General features: G+C 41.5%; 2 protein-coding genes across 2 annotated transcripts in view; both read left to right on the forward strand.

Moving 5' to 3' along the window:
* Positions 1-6893, forward strand: part of dtx2 (deltex 2, E3 ubiquitin ligase) — a 449633-nt gene extending 442740 nt beyond the window's left edge. Inside the window, exon 10 of the transcript XR_013933657.1 lies at positions 6841-6893. The gene's annotated coding sequence lies outside the window, so the exon portion shown is untranslated. The remainder of the gene's footprint in view (positions 1-6840) is intronic.
* The window catches only part of LOC308090703 (kin of IRRE-like protein 3), a gene marked incomplete at both ends in the record, with an annotated part of 132284 nt that overhangs the window by 32788 nt on the left and 87276 nt on the right, over positions 1-12220 (forward strand). The window lies entirely within an intron of this gene.

Genomic DNA, 12220 nt, shown 5'->3' on the forward strand with positions numbered 1-12220 from the left:
GTATTGGTATCAAAATGTACCAAAAGTAAAAGTGCTAAAATTTTTGAAAATAGCAGATCTACAAGCTCACAACGCGTCGCATCGCGACGCGTTGTGAGCTTGTAGATCGGCTATTTTCAAATAGCCCATGTATAAAATAGGGCTGACGTGGTTAATGTATGTTTCATAATATCATAATTTATATCTGAAAAGTAACTAGTAACTAAATTTGTCAAATAATTGTAGTGGAGTAAAAGTGCAATATTTGCCTCTGAGATGTAGTGGAGTAGAAGTAAAAGTACATACAAATGGAAATACTCCAGTAAAGTAAAAAATACGTCAAAATTGTACTTAAGTACAGTACTTGAGTAAATGTGCTTTAGTTACTTTACACCACTGGTAAAGAGGCCTGAGCTCATTTCTGTTTCATTTTGTTGGGGAGGGGGCAGGATATTGTCTCTTTTGAAAACTGCTATAGCCGCCGAGAGGCCAACTAAATTGCATCCATGATATTGGATATTTGAGAGAGACTCCCGTTCAGCAGAAGCTGTTCAAAGTGTCAAGCAATAAAGGCCCGCACACAAAGATATTAGACGGTCACGCCAAAAAACGGATCATTTCAAACAGGAAGCCGAATATGAATCGGGTGCAAAGATAAATCAGCGCCAGCTAATTTCAAGGGCTAAATCTGATCATACAAAAAATCCCCCCCTCGATCTGTTCACCATCAGTATGTCATTTGGTCCGGAGGATCGATCCCGAGGCTGAGCACTCTCCCAATCCTCAAAAGAGCTCTGCGTCAAAGAGCGGCAGCCTGTGGGCAGGCGAGTTAAACACTGATTACCATTATCGATTCAGACCCTCCTTATTTAAAGCACCATATATTCCAGCGGTATCAGTTCATTATCCTACCACCCCTGATCCAAACTCGCTCATTAGCCGCATTTTCTTCCACTAATCTTGAGCTGGTTGCTTAATGGGGGAGAGCAGTGCAAGGCAGAGGGAGGAGTTAAGATGTTGGCGATTGGGGGTCCATTAAAATGATTAATTAGAGATAAGAGGCATACCATTTGTTGTTTTCTTTTGGCGTTCTTTTCTTTTTTTTTTCTTCTCTTGATTGGAGGGTGGAGGAGACAAATCATTCAGCCATTAGTCTGACATTTAATCCCAGACAAATCAGCCTGCTTAGGGAAATAAAAATTGCACACAAAGCTGCCGACGTCGGACCGAGGGTGAATAGAGTTCATGTCTAGAGAAACTGGAGAATCTATCAGAGAGATGCCCCACCTCCCCTCCCCCCACCCCATTACATACGAGACTGACACAAATCTCATGTCCAGAATGTGTCTAGACCGCTGGTTCTCAAACTGTTTGATGTGAAGGACCCCGCAAAATAATATGTATTTGGCTGTGGAAAATATTGTGTGCCAGGGACCCTCATACAAGATTTGTGTTGTTAAAATGTTTCAAACATATTTTAAATCTTTAAAAATATATATATATATATATATATCATAATGCATCGTGACGCGTTGCGAGCTTATAGATTGGCTATTTTCAAATATCCAACGTATAAGTGGTTAAACTGATTTTGATGCTATACAAACCCCCTGGGGGTCCCCGGATCCCACTTTGTGAACCATTGGTCTAGATTAGGTCCAAGGTTCAAGGTTTTTATTTCTACATCTTATATACAGTACGAGTACACCAGAGTATAATTCTTTGGTTTTGGTTCCTCAACATTGTAACAGCGATAATAAACAATAACAAAGAATAAATGAAATATAGCAACAATAGAAAACTTAACAAAGTATGTACAATGCGTGTATTCTGGACATTCAAGATCTTGAATGTAAAGAAAGTGTCTAGAGATGCTTCTAATGCTCAATTTGTGGTCCATTGTACGACGGCGTGGCGGTCCCAAAATAGCCGATCTATAAGCTCACAACACGTCACATCCGTGACGTGTTGTGAGCTTATTGATCAGCTATTTTCGACCATGCGACGCCATCATACAAGCACAGTATAAATCGGGCTTAACTGTCCGCCTGGAACCACACTGGAATGCGTTTTCCTCTTTCTCTCGCAAAAACATGCCTGCATCGGTTCCTCATAATATTTACAGCCTCTGGGAAGATGGCAAGCACTTGGGAAGTTGTACTCATATGCACCGTGTTTGTTTTTTTTCCTCTTTCAAAACTGAAGGAAGAGTTGAAAAGAAGGCAGTTTTATGGCAAAGTTGTCATTGCTGCTAACAGCCCTGTCAGAGCAAAATTGACAGCGGACATGTGGTGGGTTTGCTTTCTCCAACACCCATGAGTATACTGACACTTTATTTCTGACAAGTTATTATTTCACTACTCAAAGCTATAGCTTTACTTTACTTGCAGAAATTGCCGGCCACCTCTTTTGCTTTGTTTATGATTTGCAATAATATGCTCGGTTTATATATGCGGACTGGGGGGGAAAACAGTTGCATTGACACTTTAGCATCACTTTATTACGGTTCATCTGCATTTGTATGCCCGTCAGCTGTATCCAAATATAATCCAAACACCCGAGACACATGTTAAAGCAATGTTGAACTTGCACAACTTCAACAGCCTCCGGAGAACACGGCGCAAATTCGGCTCGGGCGTTCCGTGGCTGCAGCTTCCAAATAGAATTAGGAACTTCAAAGCTGAGAATATGAACAATCTGAGGCTTTAGCATTACATCAGTTTTCTGAATTCTAAATTGTGACTGCCAGGAGGCGAAAAGAATAATAAAGGCTGTGCAACTGTTACCAAACACACACACACACTGTGCCCTTTAGTTCAGCATCTAACAAAATGATAATTGAAGTTGACGTTTGGGAACTATTTTTAAAAACATCTCAGAATTGGCATCACAAATAAATAGAAAAAGGAAGCAGAACCCCACAGCCTCGTGGCCAATTTACGGTCCGTCGTGCGTCTGCACTGCCGACCAAAAATAGCAGATATAGATAAGCTCCTAACGTGTTGCATCCGCGACGCGTTTTGAGCGCCTCCGTACAACAAAGGATGAATTTAATGGGAGCTCACAACCAGGGAACCATCACTTACACCGCCCCCGAAGCCTTTTGTAAGTGTGCACAGGCATCGCTAGGATGAGGATGACCTCCGAGAATGGAGCTGTGATCCCTGACCCCCGTTCTCGGGGTGGCAGGGTAATCCTACGCAGCCTTGGAGATGCCGGGGCCCGTTGAATAAGGCATGAGATGGAGCAGGTATAGCCTCATCCACTGGAGAGAGACCACTAAAGCTAATTAGATGCTCAGGAATCCTCGCCGTCCCGCACACACATACACACACGCGGTTCAACCCCCAGCTTTCATTAGTCGCTTTCAACATGGCGTCCCTATGATGGACATGTCATTATAGGCGAACAAATGTCAGAAGATACCACACTTTCAAAAGCGGCAAAAATAGTCCATCTGCTGTACTTGTCCATCGGCTATTTTATGCTATTTGTTTTATTTGACGATGTATACAGGGCTTTAAGGGACGGTTCACCCACAAAACAACTTTTTCACCCCATGGAGACTTGAATTCATGTTTTGTTTTTTGTCACATTCCTAAGCCAATAATTTGATGACCAGCAGCGGTTCCGGTAGGAGACACAAAGAGTCTCCTTTGTGTCTCCTACCGGAACCGCTGCCTACCGGTCCGCTGGTCATCAAATTATTGTCTTAGGAATGCGGCAAAAAAACAAAAAAATATCCATTCATTCAAGTCTCCATGGGGTGACTAATCGATAGAAAAAAAGACTATACCTTTAAGTCGTTAATCTCTGAAAGGTGAATATTTTAGCCGAAATGGACTGTGCTGGTCTCTGTTTTTTTTGCACGCATGCACGCATATACACATGCATGCATGCATACACGCACACACACAGGTTTCTGTTACAATACTTGTGAGGACAACAACATTTTAGGACGGCATTGAAAATAGCCAAAAGTAGCCAAAAATAGCAAATCTACAAGCTCGTTGTGAGCTTGTAGCAATGTTTTGTTGTGACATTGCCGCACAACTAAGTATAAAAGGGAAAACTGTAACCCCCCTACATCTAACCTCTAAATGACCAATCCTAGCTTGTGCACACTCGCACACACACACACACACACATGCATGCAAGCACACACACACACACACACACACACGCACGCACACACACACACACACGGACACACACACACACACACACACACACACACACACACACACACACACACGGACACACACACACACACACACACACACACACACACACACCAAAGGTTGTACAGTGAAGGAAGGGAAGGACAAGAAAAAGCTAACTGGGGTCATAGGTCATTGCCACTCTTAACACATCCACCGCCAAGGGCTAATCTCATAATGTACTCACCAGTGCCAAGGTGTTTTTGTTGTTTTTTTGTTTTTTTGATGTCGCCATAGATCTTGTTAAAATCCTTTAGATTGCACGATCCACTGTTTGTAAACAACGAGCACATGTCCTGGTCTCTACTCGTCGAGACCGCGTGTCAAACGGAGCCGCCATGTTTGAGTTCTGACCGTTTGTGTTAACATGGGAAATGCGAGGATGAAAAACTACATAGGTTTACAGGGGGTTTTGTGTACGACTTAGAATGGAGAACGACGGGAAACAAAAAACGTGATCGCACTTCCGGTTGACTTCGGGTGGTGTTACACTGAAAATGGTCCCCGTAAAAAATTGAAAAAAATAAAAAAATTCGAAAAAAAGGAAAAAACACCCGGACCGTAGGACTACGGTTTCGGCGCTTAACAGTTGGATTTAACGGACCGTAGGACTACGTTCTTGGCGGTGGATGTGTTAATGGGCTTTAGAACCTTAGGATATGACCGTCATTGCAGCAGGCTTTTCATGAATGGAAGAAAAGAAAAAAAGAAAAAAAATCATGAAAGCAGCTTTTTGATATGTTTTATAAAGCATGGTCCATAATTAGATCACGATAATTATATTTTTCATTCCATTCCACATTTATTGTATAAACTAGAATGACGCTATATACTTTGTCGACAGGAGTCCCCCAGGGGTCCCCTCTTTTTTTCCCTCCACACAAAATCTCTTTTGTCAAATGTTCACCTACTGTATCCCAGGGGTCTGCAACCTTTAAAGTCAAAAGAGCCATTTTGGACCAAAAAATGAATACAAAATTTGTCTAGAGCCGCAAAACCTATTTTAGCCCACTAACGCCGATGCCTCGCCAATAAATGTGTTGCAGGCTTTGATGCAAATTTGACAGAAATGTTGAAACTTATTATTTATTCTACACATCTTTACAGTATTGGAGCATGTAAGAATCTATGTCTCATACTACAGCAACGATAAATAAAAATTTAAATGTGGGAAAAAAATAAAAAACATTGTTCATTTCCATATAATGTTTTCTATAGCTACAGGGAGCCACAAGTGCCACATGTGGCTCCAGAGCCGCAGGTTGCAGACCCCTGACCTATCCTAATGTTCACCTATTATGACATACCCAGAATAGAGACACTAGGGCTCATGTGGTTAGAGCAGTGGTTCTCAAAGTGGGGTCCAGGGACCTTCAGGGTTCCTTTCGGAGGGTCCAAATAGACCCTTACAGGTCTGTAACTCTGAGAGTGTACACATGGAACCAATTAATGGATTATTACGGGTTCATTTGTACACATTAGAGTTAAAAAGGGTCCTTGGAATGAAAAAGTTTGAGTACCCCACTGGGTTAGAATGTCAACATCTCACACGGTGGTTATTTGATGTATCTATTGAATACTTTATTAGACAGAAATGCAAGTAAGACATTTAGGCTAAAAGGATAACACAAACAAATCCTGGGGAATCGTTTTCATTGTCGGAAGGTGAAAATTGGGTTTTAGAAGACCTTGACGTTTGTTGTGAGTGACCTCCTATAGGGTCACATTCAGCCACTTTTGACCGTGAGCACTTGGCGTCAGCTAGTCTACTTTTTCATTTCATGTAGTCTGCCAACTTTGTCCTAACGTGCAGGCGGAAATATGTTTAGTGATCATGTGTTTTTCAGTTCAGGCTTCCTTTCACAGTTCTTCTTGTACTAGCCGTTATAGTCTAAAAGAACACTAACTAATTTGGCTGACAACAGCCCACTTACAGTAGGAGCTCACAAATACATTATTAAACTTTCTAAGCATTTGAGAAATTAATAGAGCATAAGTGGTCGATTCAAAATGTTTTCCTTTCCTAGAAATGTAGTGGAGTGAAATACAGAAATACGAAACTCTAGTAAAAACAGCTGTCTGTAGCCAAATATAGATTAATTAAGCCGGGAAATGAAGAGATGATACTTCTAATTAAAATGAATAAAAAGGGTTCATTCCATGAGAAAGTCTCTTAACAAGTGTCGAGATAGTCTCGAGATAGCTTCTGAAGTTTACACAGCAATACAAGCATTTTGTACACAGATTGTGGTGAAGCAAAAGCAGTTCCTCCTCTTCATATCGTCATTCCAGGCGTCGGTCTTCAATATCCACAAAACAACGCAAGGCCATATGTGACAGGCTCCCTGTTATCTTGATGTGGAGAAATACATTAGACACAGATTGTGGTCTAGGTATTCTTACCACCACCACGCACAGGGCTCAGACCATAGTTATACTAGCTGCTACAAGGACAAGCTGAACCATAACAGATAGGCTGTAACAAAAAACAATAGCTATCAGGCCCATCGGAGACATGCTGGCTCATACCGGCTACCAAATTGTATTATGCAATGTGAGTGCACAGGCAACTCGACCATACTGACAGATATAAACGAAAAAAATGAAAAGATAAGAAATACAGATGAAATACATATCTCAGATTTAACCCATTAAGACCCGGAACGCATCTGTGTCACTTTTTGATTTGAGCTAAAAAGCATTATTTTACACTTTGGCTATTCAAAAATAGCAGATATACAAGCTCATAGCGCGGCACCGAGTGCCGCGCTATGAGCTTGTAGATCTGCTATTTTTGGAAAATTGTGAAAATTTGTGCAAATCTTTGAATATATATATTGTTTAAAGCGAAACTTTTTAGCTCTATTCTTTGCTTCTGGGGGTCCCTGGAACAAAACATTTTGAAATGGGGGTCCACGGCCAAATACATATACTTTTTTAGGGTCCTTGACATGAAAAAGTTTGAGCACAGAATACTGTTAGGATTTAGAAGACATTTAGTAGAATCGGCCTCAGGTCTTAAATAATGGGTTAACAGTACAGATACTCAAAACTGTACTTTTTTACTGTGTCCACCACTGTATTCTAACAGTAACTCGGCTCATAATTCAGCATCACAACTGCAGTTCTCTCTTGGCCCGGTTAGGTCCATGCTGTGTTAATTCAACATGGAACCAAATGGACTTATGAAATGAACACTGTTCACATGTGTACTAATCCTAAGACAAATCAGGAGTTAGATTCCCATACTAACGAGACCAAAACAATACTTTAGCTCCCCCCCCCCCCCCCCCCCCCCGCCCCCCTCTCAGTCACAGACAGACTTTTGTTCTGTTCACCTGCATCAGAAGTTGCCTGTGTGTCCTCTGACTTGACCATCAATCTGAAGCTCCAGGAGTTATACTGGAAGTGCACGCAGCTTTGAACACAAAAAAAAAAGCCACACTTTCATTGTGTATTCCGTTTAATTCAAATTAAACTACACTACACTACATTGCGAGGTTGATTAACAGACGTTCTACAATGATGTGTAAATAAAGGAAATAACCCAACATTTTAGGCTTCAAAGGTTTCTGTCTAAACCATGCAGGTAGCCTAACGTTCCCTAGTGAACATAATGTATGATGAAATGTATATATTATCACACATTATTCACTTTCAACCTGGCTATTTTATAATGTCATTATAGGCAAAAGTTCCGAAACAATTAAAATAAATGCAAAACATAAAAGATTTAAAGAATTGCAACACTAGCAGATCTGCATACAGATCAACTTTTTTGCCTCCGCTATTTGTCAGACGATTGTATAGGGATTAAGTGGTTAAATGTTTTATTTGTTAGTTGTATGCATCCACAGTAAAGTCAATAAAACAAAGCCAGAAGAGAGTAGCTCTCACACTGCGCCGTGCTCCGCTTCAACCTGCTTTCTGAAAGTTCTCCCATGGTTTTAATTAATGCTCTTATTCTCATGTTGAGAAAAGTCTAACCTCATAAAATAATGAAAGTGGTTGTATAGCCCTATAATAAAAGTCTTATAATGGAAAGGAATATAACTGTGAACTAGACAGCACACTGACAATCCCCTTAGGGTCGGAAACATGCTCAGAAGAAAAAGTTTAATTATATTACGCTATGATCCAAGCTGGCTGCAAAAAAAAAGATCCAGACTAGCTCAGTAGGTTACTCTGAAACCTGTGGTTGTATGGAAAAAGCATGTGTGTTCATAGAATTGCGTGCCGGCTTGTATAGGGGAATTTGTTCCCCCACAATTGTTTGTTCCCCCACACTACTGATGCTGGGGTTTAAGTGGTTAAAGGCACCATTACAGCCTAAACTTTTGGCAAAATATAGCAGATCTACAAGCTCACACGGTGTGAACTCTTAGTTCTGGGAACTCAGGCTTATAGTACCAGTTCCTGAGCCCAAATTAGGTTCTGAGGACCTTATCTGAAACCGAGCCGTAGCGCATGCAACCAATCCAGAACCTGTGAAATGCATTTCACTCCACGGTTCACCTACAGTGGTTCTTCTAATCGAAAAGAGCCAATACGTGCAGTCTTGGCTGCTGACATACAGTAGGTGTGGAGCTCCACCCAGCCATTTGTGGTGAAGAGATTTGGCCCAGAATAGGGAGTCAGACTTTGTAAACTAGACTAGAGAGAGAGTTGGCTTTATTTTATTTTGCATCCCTTTCTTCTCCCCAATTTAGTCATTATGCCAATTCATTCCTCCCCACACACATTTGTGTGTTGTCACTGCTGTCGTATCCTACTGCCTCACCTGCCAGTGAGGAACCCCCACCGGGAGGACGTACTTCTCCCGCCTAACACTCCCTGCTAACAGGTGCCGCCTCACAATTGGCCAATTGTGTTTGCGCTCGACAAAGCCGGATGCACCACAGTGAATTTGAACCCCCAGCCACTTACAGTAAGTGCCCATGGACCGCTTTTTTTCTGTCCACACCAAATATTGTCACCAAAAATAGCAGATCTACAAGCTCACAACGCTATTTTTGGCTTATGTCCCCCCCAGAGTTCACGTGGTTAAAGATGGTGGATGGGCAGGATGGCAGAGGTTGTGGTTGGGTGAACCTTCATGGCGTTCATTTCCTCCACGATAGTGCGATCTGCACTGTGGAACGCTGGATGGATAGGGCTTGTGCCCAGGCCTTTGTCCACGGGGCGTTTATTAGGAGGAGGATAGTGAAATGATTTCCTGGATTGTAGACAGGCCATTTCTAACCCATTCTTTCTTGGCTTATGGCCCTGCTCACCACAGTGGTTAGCCAGCGGCAGTGAAGGTGCAAGGCACGCCCTTCATCTAAACACCATACATCACAATGCCCTGTGGGCTAGGAACGCGCGCACACACACACACACGCACGCGCAAGGCGCACCCCAGTATTTGTCACCACAACAAGGGATTTTGTCTTTCCCCGTTTGACAGCTTAGTAGTTATTACTGTCACTGCTTTGTCATGGATTAGCCTCGGCTCACCTGCTAATCAGCACCTGTGTCAAGCAATAAAAGATCAATCTGACACAGGAGGAAGGCGAGCAGCCTTCTGCTGCAAAGTCTGCTGGCCCTATAAACATCCAGCGCCGTCTTGTCATGCAGCTCTGTACCTTATCTGGCTTGTTTTTTTGTCGCCACAGGATTCCTACTTGGGTGATTGATAGCCCCTCAATATAAACCGTGATAGATCGGTGGCTGTGGGTAAGCTATAGTCTATCGCCCCCAGAGAAAAAGAAAGTTATTTCATGCCAGAAACTGATTACTGTGACTTTTTTTGGTTCTTTGGTTTGACAACATTTAAATTTCTTTGCGAGGAGTTTTGACTTGTTTGTTGGTTAAAAGTTCCCTCAGCAATGTTCTCAGAGTGGGCTAACCGTGGGTTTTCTCATTGTACGGCGGAACGTGGAGGAATGTCTCCCGCCTTGTTATTGTTTCTGACACTGTCCACATTTCAGTAATTATGATCCGAGTATTAAAGTCTAGAAATAGACAATGACAGCTGGGGATTGTTTAGAATATGTCTAAACAATGCATGACAGGTTATAATTTTTTAGTTTTATTCAAAAATCAAAAATGTAATGTTTTGACATGAGAAAAATAATGATCCCCATACACATTCACTCTTTAATTGCAGTACTCATTTTGTTCTCTTTTGTAAAATGTCTTCTTGCCAATACACAGATGCCTACACCCACACTAATGCACTCAAGATGGAGAGGATATAATAAAATGTCTTCTACTTGTACGCACTGGTTGCCATGAGACCCTTCGGGATTCTACATCCAGAGAAGCAAAATAAATTATCCCATATCTCCAGGGCTCTGAGGCCTGTTACATTCTGTATTTAAAGTAAGCAGTTTAATTAACTTTGCCAGCATCTCTTATCTGAAGAGGGAACAATCACCAATTTGAATCGGTGATAGTGTGGCTCACAAAAGGGCTGGCTCCCCGTACTCAATTTAACTTGTTAGTAATGTCACGCGCGGGTGCACATGTAAGACTACTGCCAGTTGTGCGGCCAACCGCCTTCTAAATCAGCAATTCTCACACTTTTGTTTTTTTTTTAAATCTAAAATAGCAGATGTACAAGCTTGCTGTGCGGCTCAAAGTGACACGCTGTGAGCTTGTATATCTGCTATTTTTGAACACCCAACGCAAAAATCTTAAGGGTCAAAGGTGTGGCTCTCTTGAAAAGCGACGGGCAATAGAGTTTGAATAATATTCAGTATTGTTGCTGTCAGCCCGGAAACCTTGAATGTCCAAAAGCGTTACTTGTCAGACAATGGGAAAAAATAACCTTTGTCCCAATGGATCAAATGTAGGCCAAGTTATTATTTAGTTGTTGTTTCTATTTTCGCTACTTTAGTGCGACAAAAAGCTTAAAAAGTTGAATATATTAGGTTTCTGCCTGACAGTGACGACATACAGTTCAATATACAGTATTTAGCTATAGTAACAGGGGTAAACACATACTATGTTCCAAACTGTAGAGCACAGACTACCTCAAATAGCAAAATGGCCGCCGTTTGAATATTATGCTCAATGCACAACACAAAAAAAGATTAAACCATACACTTAAGCCCTATTCAGACATTACAAATAGTCAATCTACAAGCTTGCAATGCATTGCAATGCTATTTTATTTTATTTTTATATACATTTGAAAAGTTTCCTATATCTTGAACACCTTGACTCCCAATGACGTAATATTACGTCATCTGGTGTTTTTTTTGTGATTACGCTAGAGGGCGCTCTTTGCCAACCTATGAATGATGCCTTGACTTCGAGAGAAGGACACACCCGGAAATGACGTCATCTAAAAAAAATATCACGCGTCCGCTACAACGTCCGATTTTTAAAAAATTCAGATTTCTTTTCCCAGATTGTTTTTTTGGTGAAAACGAGCTATATTCAAATGCCGATAACTACAGAACGGACGATCGTGGTTACAATGTTTTTTTTTCCCCGGTGGAAAGAAAAGAGACTCGTCTTTCCACCAAGACATCGTTTGTTTACATCCGCTTTGAAAACAATCGTCAAAATCCGGTCAAAATAAGGTCAAGAACCGCTGGCGTAGTGGTGGATGAATTACCTGGCAATGAATGTGTTAATGGCGTGTCCAAAATAGGGACGCCAGGTTGAGAAGTGGTTAACCCTTTAAGGCCTGAGGTTCCGATTCTACAAAATGTCTTCTAAATCCTATCAGTGGTTCTCAATCTTTTTCATGTCAAGGACCCCAAAATGTACATGTATTTGGCCGCGGACCCCCATCTCAAAATATTTGTGTCCCAGGGACCCCCAGAGGCAAAGATTTGAGTTTAAAATGTTCGCTTTAAAAATATATATATTCAAAGATGTGCACACATTTTCTTGATTTTTCAAAAATAGCAGATCTACAAGCTCATAGCGCGGCACCGAGTGCCGCGCTATGAGCTTGTAGATCTGCTATTTTTGAATAGCCAAAGTGTAAAATAATGCTTTTTTAGCTCAAATCAAAAAAGTGACCT

This window comes from Gymnoscopelus braueri (genome assembly GCF_963280865.1).
Source record: "Gymnoscopelus braueri genome assembly, chromosome: 8".
In the NCBI taxonomy this organism is placed as follows: Eukaryota; Metazoa; Chordata; class Actinopteri; order Myctophiformes; family Myctophidae; genus Gymnoscopelus; species Gymnoscopelus braueri.